Here is a 20,627-nt window from a genome sequence, read left to right on the forward strand (position 1 = left end):
ATAGGTAATGTGAACAATCTTGATAGTTTTCCTTTTATTCTGGTTGTAGTATTTCATTCCAGAATTTTTAAGAAAAATTATTTTGCATATAAATAGTTTCAGCTGTCTTTCTTTAACTCCTAACCTGTCCCTTGAGGAAGCACAAAAGGCATAAATTGTGTAAGGGGGTGAGGGGAATAGTTCTATTCTACATTCACTGACTCCATTTAGTGTTCTGTTAAAGATACACATTTATAATAAATGCTTCAAAGCCTTTTACTTAAGCTAATTGTAATGTGCTATTATCATCGCATGCATATGTGGTGTCTCCCTACTCATGATCAGTGAGTAACATAGATATTTAACGCCAGTCCAAGTTTATTGTACTCAAAGAAAAACAATGAATTTGAAACATTTTTTGGCTTTGAGTGTATTTTTTTGTCTCAGCCAGGTATATATGGTTGTCATTTTTCATTTGTGTGAAATGTTATGGTATGAGCCCTGCTATGTACTGAGTTAAATGATGTCAGCCATAGTACTAGCGTAAGGACCACAATTGGCTTCAATGTTGTTAGGTTAAGGAGATAAATCATCAGTCATGAATCAAGCTCCTAATCAATAGAAGTGGCCATTATTGAAAAGTACAAAGCTGCGGACATTAGATAATGTGATGGACAGAATGTAGCTGCTCTCTTACTGCCTGTAATCAGTATGTACTTTATGGAAAGAATGTGTGTCTTTTCGTACCTTTGGAGTGTGTATTCTAATTAAATAATTCAGCAGCAAGCTTTTGTGAGTTTAAAATAAAAAAGATAACCCCAAAATTAACGCAATGACATGCATTCGGTCTTACACAGAGACACACACTCACACTCCACACTATCACACTGACAGGCCAGGCACACAGAGATGGGAAAATTCCCAACTCTGTGAACCCGACCTGTCCCGCAAAATGATTGTGAAGGCTGATTGGTGCAAAGGCAGCCTCAGTGCTCCAGCATTGCAGTTTGTTAAACTAATAAAATTGAAATGCCCCAGCCCTCACCTCCTTACACCCCACACCCCATCTATACCAACCTATAGCATTTTGTGTCCTGCACTCACCCCCCATAGCTCCCTCACACCCCCTCTTCCAATCCACACCCCTCTATACACCCCTCATATCTCCATTCTAATCCCTACCCTTTCACCTACCCCCTCATATCCACTATGCCCCCACATCAGTATTTCTCTAAATAGCCCCTAGGCCAACTTAGTGGCAACACATGCCACCCATTCCCCCACTCACCACCCTTTTGCCATGTACTCCTCCATGCCAAGCCACCTAGTATCCTGTTACAGTTCTTTGATAACTTGTTCTTTTGACATCTCTGACAGTTTTTTGACAGATTGACAGGTTTTTGACTGCCTTGGCAGCATTGACAGTTCTTTGACAGTTCCAATGAATTTATGCACAATTATGTTTACTTTTAAAAAAAATTCAGAGTGCCCAATTCATTTTTTCCAATTAAGGGGCAATTTATTACAGCCAATTCACCTACCCGGCACATCTTTGGGTTGTGGGGGCGAAACCCATGCAAACACAGGGAGAATGTGCAAACTCCACATGGACAGTGACCCAGAGTCGGGATCGAACCTGGGACCTCGGCGCCATGAGGCAGCAGCATTAATCACTGCGCCACTGTGCTGCCCTTTAGGTTTACTTTTAATAATCACAAATGGTGCCCTCCCTTTCCGAAAGAGTGCCTTACCTCTCCCAAAGGTGTCCCAGGTCCTTCTCCAAAGGGGTACCCTAACTAGCCAAATGAATGCACCAAGTTCAGATCAGCTTGAATCTGGTCTAATCTGCACACTGCACATTCCTGGCCAACCAAAACCCAACTTCAGTGGAGGCAGCTGGTGGTTTTAATGGTCAAGTACCTCCATAAACCACGCATTTGTGAACCCTGGCCCAATTCCAGTCCCACTTCATGAGGTTCTGCATCATGGCAAAAATCTTGGCCAGATGGTAAGCTTCTTCAGATTGCAGTTATTTTAATTTATGATTTATGATTTCCAGTCTCTCATGTGGCAGGCCTATGGTTTCTTGAATGGATTTGATGATGTAAAGTTGAAGTAATGATCCTCTAAGGGAAGGACTCACAGGAAATTGAGGTTTCTTATAGTCTAACATCTAAGAAGTTGGTTCTCAGACTGGCCGATGACTGATGGTCTTGATGGATCTGCTGGCTGCTGAGTCAATAAGGGCTCAGTCCCTGAAACCAGCTTCGATCATATGACCACTGCATCAACAATTCTGAAGCCCACCAGGTCCAGTTTGGATGGGGGAGGCCATCATTATATAATCTGAAGTTGATAGTGGCAATTGAGTTTTGATCGTCCCCTTTGTCCATTATGGAACACGGAGAAAGGCAATCTGGTCACTCCACAGTCTTCAGGTGCTGGACCATCTTTAAACAATGAGATGTGTGAATTCCACAAACAGGTACTCTCATCTGTGCACATATTTAATTAGGTATCACTGGAGATTTCGATATGATCCATAGATTCCATACAGTGCAGAAGGAGGCCATTTGGCCCATCGACCCTGCACTGACTATCTGGAAGAACACCCCACCCAGGCTGACTGCCCCACCCTATCCCCATAATCCCAGTTAACCTTCACACCTTTGGACACTAAGGGACAATTTAGCATGGCCAATCCACCCAGCCTGTGCATCTTTGAACTATGGGAGGAAACCCTAGCACTGGAGGAAACCCACGCAGACACGGGGAGAACATGCAGACTCCACACAGAAGGTCGGAATCAAACCTGGATCCCTGGTGCTTTGAGGCAGCAGTACTAACCACTGTGCCACCATGCCACCCGAACCTGATATTGTCTGTAGTTCAAATGCCAAAAGTCATATGATTTGCGGCAGTCACTTTAACAGTTTATTTGTGTCCAATCTTAAATATATTGACTGAAACTTCACAATATGACATGCCTGTACTGGGCATGACAATGGGGACAGAATTAGATTGGGCTTTGATGTTGGGAAATATTGACAACTGTGATGAGGATAGTCTTGAACTTCTAAAGGACATAGAAATGTTGATGGATTGGGCAGACAGTGGCCGATGAAGCTCAATGCATGGAAGTGTGAGGTGATTCATTGTGGCAGGAAGAATATGGAGAGACAGTATAAAATAAAGTGAGAAATTCCAAAAGAGGTGCAGGAACAGAGGGACCTCAGTGTATATGTGCATAAGTCATTGAAGATGGCTGGGCATGTTGAGAGAACAGTTAACAAAACATAGGTGTCCTAGGTTTTATCAATGGGGCATTGAGTACAAGAGTAAGGAGATCAAGTTGACATTGTTTCAGACACTAGTTAGGCCTCATCTGGAGTATTGCAGTTGTGTGTGCTATGCTTAAGGAAGGATGTGAAGGCATTGGAGAGAGTAGAGGAGATTCACAATAACAATCCCAGGGATAAAGAACTGTAACTATTAGGATAGGTTGGAGAGGCTGAGATGGTTTTCCTTGAGGAAAAGAAGGCTAATAGGAGACTTGATACAGCAACCAAGATCCTGAGGGATAGGGACAGGATAAAGAGTGAGAAATTGTTCCCAAGGCAGCATCAAGAAGTAAAGGGCACATAATCAAAGTAATGGGCAAAAAGAGTAGAAGTGATGTGAGGAAAAATGTTTTTCACTCAGAGGGTGGTTGGAGTCTGGAAAGAGCTACATGAAAGGGTGGTGGAGGCAGGTTAAACCGAGGTATTCAAAAGGGAATTGGATTGCTGTCTGAAAAGAATGTGCAAGAGAGCCATTGAAGATGTGATGGGCTGAGTGGCCTCCTTTTGCACTGTAAAGATTCCATGATCTGATCTGTGACTAGTCTGACAGAACCCACTACCTCAACTCACACGGGAGGAATAGTTATTTGGGGGAGATAAATGAACCATTGCATCATAATTCAACCAGAGTCAGCACCTTCTCAAGAGGAAGAGACAAAAGGAAACATTTCCATAATATACATAAATGAATGCATTATACTCATTTATAGTCGTCATGGTATAATTCCTTGTAAAGATTCTATGTTACAAATGACCATGATAATAGTACATGTCGTGTCCTATTATTTCCTTGATGATGAAAGTATCTATAGAACACAAAGATGTAGTTGCTACAAGTATTTATTCTTCGCGGTAACCGTGCATTTCTATGTACAAACAATTCCGTCTCCGTTACTGTGATCTGTACTCTTGTCCGTCCTGCTACCAAGTGTCTGGTTCCCGTCCGTCCTCTGATATATATACAGCTAATAATAATAATAATCACTTATTGTCACAAGTAGGCTTCAATGAAGTTACTGTGAAAAGTCCCTAGTCGCCACATTCCAGCGCCTGTCGGGGAGGCTGGAACGGGAATTGAACCATGCTGCTGGCGTTGTTCTGCATTACAAGCCAGCGATTTAGCCCACTGTGCTAAACCAGCACCTGTCCGGTCTGGTTCCCCCTGCTGGTGGGAGTTTATAGCTATCCCTACATGTATTTGTCATTGTCTATGAACAGTGGCACTATTATATATAAATATATACATTGGTACAACTATGTACAATTATACATAAATATGCCTATACACTTATCACCACAGTGCATACTGGAATTTCCAAAATACTACTGACTTCTAGAATCCCTGCACTATAGTCGGAGGGCGAGACAAGACTTTCATTACAAACGCTGAACTTCATCTAAACAAAATAAAGAGATCATTCTTAATGGTTTGAGGGGAGGAAATGTTGTGCAGTATGATGATCCAATATCTCGAATGGTTAGAGAAGGGCATAGTAGAGAGTAAGTGGACATTTGCAGTGTATATGCCAATAATTTTCTAGAATGTGCAAATGTAGTGCATAAGCAGGAGTCACTTTGTGCCCCAGTGATGTCAAGTTACTTCTGATGCATCTGCTTTTATTGGCTAGAATATCCTGGAAAAATGTACAAATTACTGACTAATTGTCTTTTGAGTGTTGAACTTCCGGCTTATTACGTACATCGGACACTAATGGCATGGCCGACTGGGACCCGCCCAGCCATCAAGGTGTCCTCCCCCAATTGGACAGAATCGATCAGGGTGATCGAGACCCTATCGATCCATCGGACCTTCACCTAGGACCACCGAAAAGGACATGAAAGCTAGAAGAATAAATGGTACTGCGTAGCCCACCACTCGCTCCCTCGACTGCAGCCTCGACAGCCAACAACAATTGTGAATTCATCACCAGCCAAGAAGAGAACCATCCACGCCATCCACAAAGGGACCAGAACATTGGGACCAGACCACCTACAAGAACTCCAGCACTGCCAGGCTGCCTGATCTCAGATAAGGCCTTATCTGCTTTGTACTTGCCAGTCACCTGGAAGTTAAGTTAAGGTCGTTTATAGGCCAATGTGCATGAACGTGTGATTGATTAAGTAATTAACCTTGTGCATGTTAATAAACTATTTTTGCGGGCAGCAAGGTGGCGCAATGGTAGCACTGCAGTCTCACGGCGCCGAGGTCCCAGGTTCGATCCCGGCTCTGGGTCACTGTCCGTGTGGAGTTTGCCCATTCTCCCCGTGTTTGCATGGGTTTCACCCCCACAACCCAAAGATGTGCAAGGTATGTGGATTGAACACACTAAATTGCCCCTTAATTGGAAAAAATGAATTGGGTACTCTAAAATAAAAAATAAAAAAATTAAACTATTTTCGTACGAAACAACTTGTGTGATCATTTGTCCACTGTATAGGGGTTAAACACACACTGTGGTTTAGATAAAGAAAGGTGCAACAGCATTCTTTGAAACCTTATCATGTATTCATCCACCTTTTGCAATACACTTTGCAATAACAAATCATCCACCTGATTCGGTCTGCTGTGTGGATTAAAGTAACCACGCTCCTCATTTTCTTCACCATCACCTCCTTTCGAGTTGCTTTCAGCTTCTTTTGAAGGAGGCCAGAGGACCTATCTATTCCCTGATGGCCTGGCCAATATTTCTCCCTTAGCCAACATTACTAAAAAAGGTAATTTAGTCATCATTATAGTGCTGTTTGTGGTTGCTTGCTGTGTACATATTAACTGCCGTTTCCTAAATTATAACATTTCCAGAGTAATTAATTGGTTGTAAAGTGCTTTGGGGTCTCCTGAGGTCATGAAAGATACTGCATAAATGCAGATGTTTCTTCGGCATGCTTGCCTTCATTGGCCGGGGCATTGAGTATAAGAATTGGCAAGTCATGTTGCAGCTGCATAGAACCTTAGTTAGGCCACACTTGGAGTATAGTGTTCAATTCTGGTCGCCACACTACCAGAAGGATGTGGAGGCTTTAGAGAGGGTGCAGAAGAGATTTACCAGAATGTTGCCTGGTATAAAGGGCATTAGCTATGAGGAGCGGTTGAATAAACTCGGTTTGTTCTCACTGGAACGAAGGAGGTTGAGGGGAGACCTGATAGAGGTATACAAAATTATGAGGGGCATAGACAGAGTGGATAGTCAGAGGCTTTTCCCCAGGGTAGAGGGGTCAATTACTAGGGGGCATAGGTTTAAGGTGAGAGGGGCAAGGTTTAGAGTAGATGTACGAGGCAAGTTTTTTACGCAGAGGGTAGTGGGTACCTGGAACTCGCTACCGGAGGAGGTGGTGGAAGCAGGGACGATAGTGACATTTAAGGGGCATCTTGACAAATACATGAATAGGATGGGAATAGAGGGATACGGACCCAGGAAGTGTAGAAGATTGTAGTTTAGTCGGGCAGCATGGTCGGTACGGGCTTGGAGGGCCGAAGGGCCTGTTCCTGTGCTGTACATTTCTTTGTTCTTTGTTCTTTGTTGTTCTTTTTGTTCATCACCCACTGAGCATGCATCCACCAGGTCACTGATACCATTCTCAGGAAAGGGAGAGTACCGAGGATAGTCCCAAGGTAGGCTGCTCCTCTGGATAGACCCACAATGGTCTGTTTCTCCGGGCTTGGAATCTTTCACCATCTGCTCTGTAGACATCCTTCCACCTGTGAAAACATCGGAAGGTTCTGCCAGCGAGCTCTCGTGTGCTGCTGCCCTAAGGGAAGTCATGATAGCTCTCTATGCCCGAATAAGCACATTTTTTTTGTCATTGCTTCGCAGGAAAACGGACTTTATGAAATTAATATTTTTTTAAAAAATGTTTTTTATTACTTTATCTGAGTTACAAAGCCAGAGCTCAGAGCGTGGACAGGGGCACACCCCTAATCCAGCTCCTTGCCTGCTGCAAAAAACAATTCAAACTGAATCCAATTCATGGTCCCCACAAGAGAGACATACCAGACCCAGGCATTACACCTGCCCTCGCGTTCATCTTAGCCAAAATGCCGAGAAGCGATTTATGAAATTAATAATAATGAAGACGGTCTGAAGATGAGTCATATGGACTCGAAACGTTAACTTTATTTCTGTCTCCACAGATGCTGCCAGACCTGCTGAGCTTTTCCACCATTTTCTGTTTTTACTTCAGATTAACTGCATTTTGCTTTTAGTTATAAAATCAATCTTGTCGAATATCTCTTAATTCCTGGGAGAGCATCCTGCATAGTATCCTGCAAAGTCTCCAAAATATTACCCTGGAGATCTCGTAATCCAGCAAAAAGCGCTTCCACTGTTCTCTCCCACAACCCATGAATCAAAGCCTGCATTGATTTAATAGAGGTTTTAAACTCATGGAGCATTAGAGCTATTTCCTCCGGTTGGGGTGTCAATAATGAAGGGGTCATCAATTTAAAACTGTCAGTGAGAGTGAAGAGAGAACTAATAGGAATTGTCATTACACAGCAGTCGGTTGGAGCATGGATTGCTTCACCACAGGGTAAAAGCCATTTGCTTCTTTCAAGGGAAAAGTAAATAATTTGAAGCAGAGAAGATACCGTGAGGAGAGAGCTCAGCAGACTGCTTCAATTTGAACCACTTTCTTCCACAAGCCACACAGGCATATTGGACTGAATTGGCTTCATTAGCTTTGAAGTTCTAGTTCTTCATGCAGGTTATTAAATGTTGCGTTTTGATGTAAGTTTGTCATTGCATTATGTGTTCACAAATAAACAAAACAAGAATACCATCTGATTGAACCAGCCAATCAAGATGCCATTAAGGTGCTACAATTAGCCTTAGTGTGCCCAAGAAAGGGAGAGTCGGGCTTCCTATGCGCCCGGACTTACCTGAGTCTGGTATCCATGCTGTTTTGATTCACATGGGGCGACTTACAGTTCCAGCAACACTCACTCCTGAGTTCCAGCACTGCCGGGACTGCACGAGCTCTCGGCTAATCCGATTGGCCTGCAGCTCTCGAGGGCGGGATGTCATTCAACTGAAGGATGGAAGCCCCCGCTGGGCTTGTTAACGCTGCCCTTAGTGTATTATTGCTGCGGGGCAGCTTTTTTAAAAGTTGATTAGTTCGCGAATGGCTTGCCACCAGCTGTAAAATGCACTTAATGTTTCAGGGCAATAACCCTTCATCAGAAAAACTGTAATGACTTAGACCAGGCCTTTGAGATTGGCCATTTGGAATACGAGTTCTCTGATTAGTGACCCAATCAGGGAATCTCTTCTCTGTATATAACAGGGAGTGTCAGATCCTCTGCAATCCCAATATAGACAGCAAAGTGAATGCACATGGTTGTATTGCTGTTGGTTTTGTTAATAAAATAACTGCCTCCGTGGACTTATTACACAACATCTGCTGGTAGACTTGCCCATTAGGATCTTACACTATGTACTGAAGGTATTAACTGATAAAGACATGGGGCGGGATTCTCCCTTACCTGGCGGGCGGGGGCTCCCGGCGGGATGGAGTGGCGTGAACCACTCCGGCGTCGGGCTGCCCCAAAAGAACGGATTTCTCCGCACTTTTAGGGGCCAAGCCCTCACCTTTAGGGGCTAGGCCTGCACCGGAGTGGTTGCCGTCCCGCTGGCTGGCGTGGAAGGCCTTTGGCGCCATGCCAGCCAGGGCCGAAGGGACTCAGTCGACCGGCGGAAGTCCGCGCATGCGCGGGAGCGTCAGAGGCTGCTGACGTCAACCCCGCGCATGCGCAGGGGGGAGTCACCTCCGCGTCGGCCATCGCGGAGACCTACATGGCCGACATGGAGGGGAAAGAGTGCCCCCACGGCACAGGCCCGCCCGTGGATCGGTGGGCCCCGATCGCGGGCCAGGCCACCGTGGAGGCACCCCCCAGAGCAGATCCCCCCCAGGACCCTGGAGCCCGCTCGCGCTGCCTGGTCCCGCCGGTAAGGGACGTGGTTTAATTCATGCTGGCGGGACCGGCATTACAGCAGCGGGACTTCGGCCCATCGCAGGCTGGAGAATTGCCGGGAGGGGGCCCGCCGACCGGCGCGGCGCGATTCCCGCCCCCGCCGAATCTCCGGTGCCGGAGAATTCGGCGGCCGGCGGGGGCGGGATTCACGCCGCCCCCCCAGCGATTCTGCGACCCAGCGGGGGAGTCTGAGAATCCCACCCATGGTGAGAGAAACATGAGTGAAGAGTGCAAAGAACGAATCAGTTTGAAGGATTGTGAAATGAACAGGCTCGCGTGTGCCGTCCCCCACCCGCTGTTGTTTGGGCAGGGGAGGCATGTGAAACATGAAGGATGGCTAGTGGTGAGCCACCATCTTGAACTGCTGCAGGTCATGTGGTGCAGTATTTCAACTTGAAAATTACAGGAAGCGTCATTAAATTTGACTTGATGCCATATAGTGTGGCCCATCTTAGGTGCCTCGACACAATTGTAATTCTTTTGATATTTTCAATGTACATTCCATGTCAGGCATGCAGACTGGAGGCAAAACATTTCAAATTGAAAAATTACAGAAAGTGCGATGGAATTCAACTTTCCTTCATCTAACATGTTCCTTTCTGAGGTGCCTCAATACCATTTCACTACGCCTGTATTCACAAGGTATATTTACTATCTTGCACATAACCAAAGAGATAATACTGGTTTTCCAGCCCCTCGGTGCACTATGGTTCAAAGGCCTTAGACAGCAACCTTTCCCCATTGCGTCTCTGTGGTGGCTGCCCCAAGCTTTAGTGTATTCCTCAGCACTGGAATGTGCCAGTCTACAACACTCAGTCGGGTCGACACTTTGCCCTGGAAGACCGGCAGGTTTCGGGCAGATCAAATAGCATCGTTCACCAAGTTGATAATCTTCCAGTTGCAGTTGATATTTGTCTCGGTGTCCGTCCCTGGGAATAGCCCGTAGAGCACAGCGTCTTGCATCACAGAACTGCTTGGGATGAACCTCGACAAAAAAACAATACATCTCTCTTCGGACTTTCTTTGGAAAGGTGCATTCCAGAATGAGGTGAATTGTGGAATGTTCTGCCTGCGGAGGTGGTGGAGTCAGAGTCATGAGGGACATTTAAGCGACTCTTAGGCAGGCACATGGACAGCAGTAAATTGAAGGGGTGTAGGTTAGGTGGATCTTAGATTAGGATAAATGGTCGGCACAACATCGTGGGCTGAAGGGCCTGTACTGTGCTGTATGTAATGTTCTATGTTCTATGTAATAGTCGCTTACTCGCCACAGCCCCCTTGAGGGCAACGTGTATATGAGCTGTGCCTCTGGGGATCTGACAGGGCGGCCATTTCTCATCACCGGCCAACCTATATTTTGGTGCTCGCTTGAAAGTTCTGGCAATGAGATGTTCTGCCAAATGACTTTGACAGTCTACTCAGGGGACCCCTGACAGGATTTACATCTCTATTTTCCTACAGCGCTTCCAGCATATTACGTGCAGACCACTGCCTAATAGCACAGTACGAAGTCTTACAACACCAGGTTAAAGTCCAACAGGTTTGTTTCGATGTCACTCGCTTTCGGAGCGCTACTCCTTCCTCAGGTGAATGATGAGGTATGTTCCAGAAACAAATATATAGACAAATTCAAAGCTGCCAGACAATGCTTGGAATGCGAGCATTAGCAGGTGATTAAATCTTTACAGATCCAGAGATGGGGTAACCTCAGGTTAAAGAGGTGTGAATTGTCTCAAGCCAGGACAGTTGGTAGGATTTTGCAGGCCAGATGGTGGGGGATGAATGTAATGCGACATGAATTCCAGGTCCCGGTTGAGGCCGCACTCATGTGTGCGGAACTTGGCTATAGTTTCTACTCAGCGATTCTGCGTTGTCGCACGTCCTGAAGGCCGCCTTGGAGAACGCTTACCCGGAGATCAGAGGCTGAATGCCCTTGATTGCTGAAGTGTTCCCCAATGGAAGGGAACATTCCTGCCTGGTGATTGTCGCGCGATGTCCGTTCATTCGTTGTCGCAGCGTCTGCATGGTCTCGCCAATGTACCACGCTTCGGGACATCCTTTCCTGCAGCGTATGAGGTAGACAACGTTGGCCGAGTCGCACGAGGATGTACCGCGTACCTGGTAGGTGGTGTTCTCACGTGTAATAGTGGTATCCATGTCGATGATCTGGCACGTCTTGCAGAGATTGCCATGGCAGGGTTGTGTGGTGTCGTGGTCACTGTTCTGAAGGCTGGGTAGTTTGCTGCAAACAATGGTTTGTTTGAGGTTGCGCGGTTGTTTGACGGCAAGTAGTGGGGGTGTGGGGATGGCCTTGGCAAGATGGTCATCTTCATCAATGACGTGTTGAAGGCTGTGAAGAAGATGTCGTAGTTTCTCCGCTCCGGGGAAGTACTGGACGACGTAGGGTATTCTGTCGGTTGTGTCCCATGTTTGTCTTCTGAGGAGGTCGGTGCGGTTTTTCACTGTGGCGCATTGGAACTGTCGATCGATGAGTCGAGTGCCATATCCCGTTCGTACGAGGGCTACTTTCAACGTCTGTAGATGCCTGTTACGCTCCTCCTCGTCTGAGCAGATCCTGTGTATACGGAGAGCTTGCCCATAGGGGATGGCTTCTTTAATGTGTTTAGGGTGAAAGCTGGAGAAGTGGAGCATCGTGAGGTTATCCGTGTGTTTGGGGTAAAGCGAAGTGCTGAGGTGACCGTCCTTGATGGAGACGAGTGTGTCCAAGAATTCAACTGATTTTGGAGAGTAGTCCATGGTGAGTCTGATGGTTGGGTGGAACTTATTAATGTCATCGTGTAGTCGTTTCAGTGATTCTTCGCCGTGGGTCCAAAGGAAAAAAATGTCATCGATGTATCTGGTGTATAACGTCGGTTGAAGGTCCTGTGCGGTGAGTAGGTCCTGTTCAAACTTGTGCATGAAGATGTTGGCGTATTGGGGTGTGAATTTGGTCCCCATGGCTGTTCCGTGCGTCTGGATGAAGAACTTGTTGTCGAAGGTGAAAACGTTGTGATCCAGAATGAAGCGGATGAGTGCAGAATTGCGTCTGGAGATTGGCAGTTGTTGGTGTTGAGTACTGAGGCTGTTGCAGCAATGCCGTCGTCATGGGGGATGCTGGTGTAGAGTGCCGAGACGTCCATTGTGACGAGGAATGTTCCTGGTTCAACTGTCTATATATTTGTTTCTGGAACATACCAGCTGCGGAACACCGCCAAACAGATGGGACAACAATACTATGCCACCTATATGCATACCAAGAACAGAAAGCTTGAGAAACTTGGCATCACCACCGGCAGCAACCAAGCCACCCCCGGTGCCACAGTAGAAAACAATACAGGGAAATCTATTGTCAACTTGTCAGACTACACCCTTCAACCAGACGAAATCAAAGTCCTCAGCAGAGGGCTCAATTTCTGCACCACCACCAAAATGGACCCCATCAGTCTCGCGCCAGACACGGAGGAATTCATCAGGCGAATGAGGCTCCGGGAATTCGTCCACAGACCCCAAGAGGCCAACAGCGAACCCAAGCAGACTATCAATGAACCGGAAAAGCAGACCGTATGATCTGCGGTGCGGCAACCGAAGAGGAAAGAGTCGAATTGGACCCCTCCGGAAGGCCGCTGCCTTAGACTCGACATGTATGCTCAAGCCGTCAGGAGTCGCGTCAATGTCAGATTCATCAGTCGCATTCACAAGACAGCCCCGAACGTCACCCAAGCACAACACAATGCCATCCGCGCTCTCAAGACCAACCGCAACATCGTCATCAAACCAGCAGACAAAGGAGGGGCCACTGTCGTACTGAACAGAACTCCTACTGCAAAGGAGTATACCGACAACTGAACAACCAAGAACACTACAGACAGTTACCCGCAGATCCGACCAAGGAACACATCCGCCAACTTAACAGACTGATCAAGACCTTGGATCCAGATCTTCAGAGCACCCTACGTGCTCTCAACCCACGTACTCCCCGCATTGGAGATCTCTACTGCCTCCCGAAAATACATAAGGCCAACACACCAGGCCGCCCTATCGTTTCAGGCAATGGGACCTTGTGTGAGAACCTCTCTGGCTACATCGAGGGCATCTTGAAACCCATCGTACAAGGTACGCCCAGCTTCTGTCACGACACGACGGACTTCCTACAGAAACTCAGCACCCATGGACCAGTTGAACCAGGAACATTCCTCGTCACAATGGACATCTCGGCACTCTACACCAGCATCCCCCATGACGACGGCATTGCTGCAACAGCCTCAGTACTCAACACCGACAACTGCCAATCTCCAGACGCAATTCTGCAACTCATCCGCTTCATTCTGGATCACAACGTCTTCACCTTCGACAACAAGTTCTTCATCCAGACGCACGGAACAGCCATGGGGACCAAATTCGCTCCCCAATACGCCAACACCTTCATGCACAAGTTTGAACCAGACTTCCTCACCGCGCAGGACCTTCAACCGACGTTATACACCAGATACATCGATGACATTTTTTTCCTTTGGACCCACGGCGAAGAATCACTGAAACGACTACACGATGACATTAATAAGTTCCATCCAACCATCAGACTCAGCATGGACTACTCTCCAAAACCAGTTGCATTCTTGGACACACTCGTCTCCATCAAGGACGGTCACCTCAGCACTTCGCTTTACCCCAAACACACGGATAACCTCACGATGTTCCACTTCTCCAGCTTCCACCCTAAACACATTAAAGAAGCCATCCCCTATGGACAAGCGCTCCATATACATAGGATCTGCTCAGACGAGGAGGAGCGTAACAGACATCTACAGACGTTGAAAGATGCCCTCGTACGAACGGGATATGGCACTCGACTCATCGATCCGACAGTTCCAACGCGCCACAGCGAAAAACCGCACCGACCTCCTCAGAAGACAAACATGGGACACAACCGACAGAATACCCTTCGTTGTCCAGTACTTCCCCGGAGCCGAGAAACTACGTCATCTTCTTCACAGCCTTCAACACGTCATTGATGACGATGAACACCTTGCCAAGGTCATCCCCACACCCCCACTACTTGCCTTCAAACAACCGCGCAACCTCAAACAAACCATTGTTTGCAGCAAACTACCCAGTCTTCAGAACAGTGACCACAACACCACACAACCCTGCCATGGCAATCACTGCAAGACGTGCCAGATCATCGACATGGATACCACTATTACACGTGAGAACACCACCCACCAGGTACGCGGTACATCGTTGTGCGACTCGGCCAACGTTGTCTACCTCATACGCTGCAGGAAAGGATGTCCCGAAGCGTGGTACATTGGCGAGACCATGCAGACGCTGCAACAACGAATGAACGGACATTGCGCAACAATCACCAGGCAGGAATGTTCCCTTCCAGTCGGGGAACACTTCAGCAGTCAAGGGCATTCAGCCTCTGATCTCCGGGTAAGCGTTCTCCAAGGCGGCCTTCAGGACGCGCGACAATGCAGAATCGCCGAGCAGAAACTTATAGCCAAGTTCCGCACACATGAGTGCGGCCTCAACCGGGACCTGGAATTCATGTTGCATTACATTCATCCCCCACCATCTGGCCTGCGAAATCCTACCAACTGTCCTGGCTTGACACAATTCACACCTCTTTAACCTGGGGTTACCCCATCGCTGGATCTGTAAAGATTTAATCACCTGCTAATGGTCGCATTCCAAGCATTGTTTGGCATCTTTGAATTTGTCTATTTTTGTGTTTCTGGAACATACCTCTTCATTCACCTGAGGAAGGAGCAGCGCTCCGAAAGCTAGTGACATCGAAACAAACCTGTTGGACTTTAACCTGGTGTTGTAAGACTTCGTACTGTGCTCACCCCAGTCCAACGCCGGCATCTCCACATCATGACTGCCTAATAGACTTGTGGTCAAAGGTGTTTTCCTGCATAAACTTTTTCACAAGGGTTTGGTGGAGCTTTGCATGGCAATGTGGATGGACCCATCCTTTGCAACGTCAGGGACATGTAGAATCTCAGCAGATAGTGACATATCCACCCCGACACCAACTCTCCATTTGGCCCTAACCCTCCCTTCAACCCCTCTCCCTTCAACAACCCTTCCTTCACACCACCCTCCCTCCCACCAGTGTGAATCACGCGTGTGGCTAACGATGCCCTCTCTGTGTCTCCTCGGGTAAAGCTCTTCCACAATCGACGGGAGAGGGCGTGACTGGCGGAGGCATGCCGGACTTAAGAATCCTCACTACCTTCGGGGAACGGGCCCTGGACGTGGGTGGCCGAGGACAGAGTGATCACCAACACGGAGGTTGGCGGAAGTCGCAGAAGTGAGGAACCACTGGGCTCCACCCGAGAACCTGATGTTGTTATCGCCTTACTGACTGACCCATCCCTCCCACTGACCACATGTCCATTCTCCCGCAGGTCCTCCAGCCGACGGTGCCGGCCCATCCTGGGTGGCCCCCTCTCCAGACTCCCAGGAGAACACCTTGGAGGAGAGCTCCGAGGAAGACACGATCGATACATCACAGCTGTCATCCCTACCTTTCACCAGCGCAGACACACGCACCTCGATGGGGAACATTTGTCAGGCTCCTGGGGCACAATCTGATGAACACCACACAGCTGCTGAGACACATCAGATGGAGACAGGAACTGGCAGGCGAGACAGTGGTCGGAGGTACCCAGCTGGATCCCAACCTAATGCTGAGCCTGTGGTACGGGTTTACCCAAAGCTGATGGAGACGTTGGGGTGCGGCTGGAACATTCAGAGGGAGATGTCAGCGACACTCCAGCAGGCCCATAGCTGCTTGGAGGAGACCGAGAAGCTACAGGCGCAGGGCATGCCGCCGGCAATGCATGGCACCGAGGCCATCACTGCTAGTGTGATGACCGCAGTGGAGGGCCTGCTGCATGATGTCAGCACCATACTGGGGGTGCCCTGGGTGTTCTCTAGTCGGTGACGGCCATGGCTGAGGGTCTCGGCAGAATTTCCAACTTGCTGGGGGATGTTAGCCAGTACCAGGCTGACCTTGATGAGGTGCTGCGGGACATTTCCCGCTCTCAGATGGGAATGGCAGAGGTGCTGTGGAGCTTTCCAATGCAGGTGGGCATTGCTGAGGTGCTGCAAAGCATGTCCCAATCACTGAAGAGCATTGCAACACCATGGTGCAAACATCAGGGAGCCGCCAATGCTGACAGATCCGAATGATGCAGGGGCAGCCGGGGCTCGAACCAGCTGCCCCTCTGTCCCGAGGTAAACCCCACGGCCCCATGGGCATCGGGCGGGAGGAGAGGGCGCTGGATGCCAACCCGGATCAGTCCCATGGAATGGGGATGGTGGCCACCAACTCCCCCGAGTTCCACTCCTCTGATGAGGCCACTTCTTGAGGTCAGCACATGGGTTAGAGTGGCATGTCTGTGCATGTGCCGTCAACAAGTGCACTGGGGCCCCCAGATGATGCCCGCCAGGTGCAGCCGCTAGCTGCCTTCATCTCTGTTGTACGTCCTGGGGACACACCTAGATGCAGCAGTAGAGGGAGGAAGGCCAAATACATTGAGAATCACTGAGGGCACCGGAGGAGGGAGGAGAGGGCGGTGGGGTAGGTCGGGGGGATGCGAGTAGGTGAGGGGGTGTGGGGGGGGGGTTTGGGAAGAGGGTGGTGGCGCCATCGGGAGAGTGGGGAATTGTATGACACTTAAAAAATCCTTGAGCACAACCAGTGTGCCCACCTGTCACTTTCTACTGCAATGCGGGCTGACCTCTGAACCCTTGGCCCATCTCTCCAGGCTTCCCCCCGGCACATCACGTGCAGGTGATGGATGTGAGCGAGCACCCAGCAGACAGGCGGGGGTCAGATTATGGAATATATTGAGGAGCACCAGCGCTCAGCACTCTGCGGGGTATCATCACCTCTTGTCCTCGACAGTGACCCGCTGACGGTATGAGGGCCTCCCTGGCTCTCCGGGCTTGCTGGGCCCTTGCCACTGCCACCGATCCTGCAGCCTCCGGCTGGTCCTCCAGTTATTCCCTGCGATCGTCCTCCAGCCCTTGCAGACCCAGCACCACCTCATCATTGTCATACCTGCTCCTCATCCTCCTCCTCCTTGGACGTGGCCACATGTTCCTCATCACCAATCTCCAGCTCATCGCCCTGCTGAATTGTATGGAAATGGGGCTTAAGTCATGATAATTGGTTTCTCGCCATGTTACGGCGACATCCTGATTTCGCCTATGGGAGTGGGCCGGTTGCATCGCAAACTGTTTGATGCCTATCGTGGTTCACGTTTTCGGCCTCTCTCGCCATTCACCGGCCTCGTTTCGCTCGAACGCGAGGCCCTTGTCTTAAGGACGTGATAAAAGTAACTTCTACCTTTAGCATGAGTTGCTTTGCTACTCAAGATAGGTGGTGAGGAAAAATGGATGGAGAAGTAAACAAGTTTTGCCAATGTGCTTTTCGAAAGGAGATACTTCTTTAAATATAGTACTTTCTTAAACACAGAAACATTCCTATTTATTTCCCTTGGCATATAGTGCACTTGGATGTACAATGTTAAAAGTCCTTTTTTGGAGGAAAATGACTTCAATTGGCCAGAACTCTCTTTGGTCATCTGGTAGTTTTTAAAGAAAATTATTTGTATATATAAAACATATGCCTGTGCGAATAGAAACAGAACTCTGTATTCTGTTCCAGTGTAAAGCAGGGCTGCTCAATGTTCCAGTTATATGAATTTGTGTATTTTGTGGTGGAAAATGAGCTAAATGTATCTACAGGCTTGGGCTTTTGAATTTAGTAATCATGTCAACAACACTGCACTATATTAAAGGCCACCAATATCCAATGGATTTCTTTCTATGACATTAGATTCACTGGGAGTTAAATTGAATAACTAGGAAAAAGGGTGTAGAATTCGCACCCGTAAATTGAAAAGCAAGCAGGATGCCAACATCATGCTGTATGCTCATTTTTATGGTTTCTGTACATAGCCAGAACTTTCCCCACTGATCATTGGCCATGTGCATCAGTAGTGAACCCAACTAGCACGACATAAAGCTCACCTGCACAACTTTAAAGTGACTGCTACAGGTGCTGGGATCAAGAAGAATGGTGCTGTTCAATAAAGAATAATGGAGGCTCTCCAGGCACTTGCTCAGAAGCAGAAGCAAGAGACAGCCACAGTGGTCAACGCCAGGGATATTGCGACAAGAACATAGATGCAGTGCAGGAACAGGTTGGATGATGTCGTCTATAGAAACATAGAAACCAAGAGCAGGAGTAGGCCATTAGGCTCTTCGAGCCTGCTCTGCCATTCAACATGATCATGGCTGATCCTCTATCTCAATGTTATATTCACACTTTCTCTGCATATGCCTTGATGCCACTAAAATCTTTAACAAATTACCTATCTCTTTCTTGAATACATTCAGTGACTTGGCCTCCAGAGCCTTCTGTGGTAAAGAATTCCGCAGGTTCACTACCCTTTGAATGAAGAAATATTTCCTCATCTCCAGTTCTAAGTGATCTAACCACTATCCTGAAACCGTGGGCACGGTTGAACGGCCTCGTCACACCTGACTTGGTGATGGGACGAGGCCGTTAAGTCTTGCGAGAGTCCTCTCGTGAGATTTGCGATCTTATGAATGCCTCGTGAGATCTCGTGAGACGTCACAACCTGATTCACATATTTAAGAGAGCTATTAGGCTGGTGGAAGGTGGGGGTGACAGCTGTCATGCCTCGATGGTGGTCTCCTCGCAGCCCTCCTCTGAGGTGTTCTCGTGGGTGGTCACCCCGGATGGCCTGGCCCCATCAAGTGGAGATCCTGCAGGAGAAGGGACATGTGGTCAGTGAGAAGGGGGGAATCATTTTGGCTCACTGACTTGAGGCCGGTCATCTGGGTGAAGGGGCAGTGGATCAAGGACCAGTGGATCCTCACCTCTGCGGTGCCGGCCAACCTTGCTGTCGGTGACTGCGCTCTCATCGATCAACCCTGCAATCTCCAGGGCCAGCTCTTCGTAGGGGGTGAAGACTCTGATATCTGGAACTCTGCCGCACATCTGGGCCCTTTCTTGCCTATTATGGGCTAATGTCTCCTGCGGGGCAGAGAGGGGGGCATTGCGAGACGCGCGTTTGGTGCATCAGGGGGTCTATGGCAGGTGGCATGTGTAGGCACCGCACTTACACATGGGGTGGTTTAGCACAGTTGGCTAAACAGCTGGCTTGTAATGCAGAACAAGGCCAGCAGCTCGCGTTCAATTCCCGTATCGGCCTCCCCGAACAGGCGCCGGAATGTGGCGACTAGGGACTTTTCACAGTAACTTCATTGAAGCACGAGGGGACATACCTTTAAATTGAGGGGAGATAGATATAAGCCAGATGTCAGGGGTATGTTCTTTACTCAGAGAGTAGTAAGGGCGTGGAATGCCCTGCCTGCAACAGTAATGGACTCGCCAACACTAAGGACATTCAAATGGTCATTGGATAGACATATGGACAATAAGGGAATAGTGTAGGTGGGCTTTAGAGTGGTTTCACAGGTCGGCGCAACATCGAGGGCCGAAGGGCCTGTACTGCGCTGTAATGTTCTATGTTCTATGTACTTGTGACAATAAGCGATTATTATTATCTGGACTTGGCGGCTTTGTGCTTTTGAATGCCAGGTTGTGCTGGGGCATAAGCACAGTGATTGGATTTTGGTGGGGGTGGGGGGGGTGGGGGGGTGGTGCAAGGTGCCAGCATATGACTTGGTGGAGGGGGGATGGGTTGGAGGTCAGAGGGTGGCAGAAACTGATGCTAGGGGGCCAGTGATAACTTACCCTGCAGTTCGGTGGAAGTCATTGATCTTCTTCCTGCACTGTACGGTGCTCCTCCTGGTCCCGCTTCCAGAACCAAGAGCCACTGCCTCCCAGGCGGAATTTCCAGCTCTGCTGCTGGTCCTCCGACATCCTCGGGGAACAGGATGTTGCAACCATGGCATCCAGAAGCCTGGCTGGGTTGGCATGTTTGTGTGCTAGCTGTGAGTGAGTTGTGATGGGGACATTTAAAAGTAACTCCCGGGCAGCACGGTGGTGCAGTGGTAGCACTGCAGTCTCACGGCGCCGAGGTCCCAGGTTCGATCCCAGCTCTGGGTCACTGTCCATGTGGAGTTTGCACATTATCCCTGTGTTTGCGTGGGTCTCGCCCCCACAACCCAAAGATGTGCAGGGTAGGTGGATTGAACATGCTAAATTGCCCCTTAATTGGAAAAAATGAGTTGGGTACTCTAAATTTTTTTTTTTTCTAAAAGTAGCTCCCCCTTGTCAGCGGAGATCTGCCGAGGCGTGGGGCTGCCGAAGCAGAAGGCAAGAC

At 48.5% G+C, this 20,627-nt stretch overlaps 1 protein-coding gene across 4 annotated transcripts in view; it reads right to left on the reverse strand.

Annotated features, from left to right (window-relative positions):
* LOC140426262 (zinc finger MYM-type protein 1-like) overlaps nucleotides 1-20,627 on the reverse strand; it is a 99,822-nt gene that overhangs the window by 13,888 nt on the left and 65,307 nt on the right. Inside the window, exon 1 of one of the 4 annotated variants that reach the window (XM_072510800.1) lies at nucleotides 8,197-8,270. The exons of the other annotated variants lie outside the window; for them this stretch is intronic. The gene's annotated coding sequence lies outside the window, so the exon portion shown is untranslated. Of the gene's footprint in view, nucleotides 1-8,196; nucleotides 8,271-20,627 lie in introns of those variants that run through there. 4 annotated transcript variants of the gene reach the window in all.

The sequence above is a fragment of the Scyliorhinus torazame genome, chromosome 7 (assembly GCF_047496885.1).
Source record: "Scyliorhinus torazame isolate Kashiwa2021f chromosome 7, sScyTor2.1, whole genome shotgun sequence".
In the NCBI taxonomy this organism is placed as follows: Eukaryota; Metazoa; Chordata; class Chondrichthyes; order Carcharhiniformes; family Scyliorhinidae; genus Scyliorhinus; species Scyliorhinus torazame.